Source organism: Belonocnema kinseyi, chromosome 7 (assembly GCF_010883055.1).
Source record: "Belonocnema kinseyi isolate 2016_QV_RU_SX_M_011 chromosome 7, B_treatae_v1, whole genome shotgun sequence".
NCBI lineage: Eukaryota > Metazoa > Arthropoda > Insecta > Hymenoptera > Cynipidae > Belonocnema > Belonocnema kinseyi.
Window position 1 is genome coordinate 124,844,167 of NC_046663.1, and position 1,110 is coordinate 124,845,276.

The following is a 1,110-nucleotide window of genomic DNA, read 5'->3' on the forward strand; positions in this document are numbered from 1 at the left end:
AACGCTATGACATACTATCTGTAATATTTCTATAACAATTCTGTAACGTTTTTAGAACAATTCTAGAACTCAATTACAAATGTTGTATAACAAATCTGTAACAGATCTAAAACACTATGACAACCGATATGTAATATTTCTAGAACATTTGTAGAACTTTGGTACGCTGTGTTGTTAAAAATCTAGGAATATTCTATAACAGTTATATAAAAATTCTAAAACTTCTATGTATGTAATATGTAACAGTCTTATGTACCCCTCACAGCAATGTGATATCCCGGGATATTCGATTTAACCCCATTTATGTCCTGGGTTATTTCAGGGGTCAGATCTACCAGATCGTGGACGAAATTTACACCCACCATACCTACCGTTTGGGAGCCGCAAAACAGAAGGTGCATGATAACCACTGTGAGTTTGTGTGTAAGCCGAAAATGTACGATTCGACTTCGGTGTTCTGCTGTACGATGATTGCCGATCTGAAAGCTTCGGACGACTTCGGTAGTCTGCTATTTATATCTCGATCCCTATTTGAAAGAAATGGAAGATATTGGCGAATTTAATATTTCGCGTGATTCTTCATTTTATGCATGAATCGATTTTGAGGTTATGTTTTTCAGGCGTATATAGTATGAATATTATTACTATTATACATATTATTAATGTTAATATTATAATTATCAAATATAACATTAATTTTAATTAATAGTTGGATAACTTTAAGTAGAAATCGTTAAACTTTCAACTAAAACAATTAGTTTTTGCTTAAATTTGTGAAATTAATTGAAAATTCCTTCGAATGTTTTAAAATATCCTAAAAAAGTTTAAATCCTTTAAAATCTCTTGAAATTTTTTAAAGCTCTTGAAAATTCATTACATATCAAAAAATACCGTGAAATATTTCAAATCCTTTAAAATCTCATTCTAAATAATCGAAATCAATTGAAAATTCCTTGACATCTATTAAAATATCCTAAAATATATCAAATCCTTTAAAATTTCATATTAAAGTGCTGTAATAATTTCGAAAATTCCTTGTCATCTTTTGAAACTTCCTCAAATATTTAAAATCCTTATAAATCTTTTGAAATCTCTTGAAAATTCCTTGAA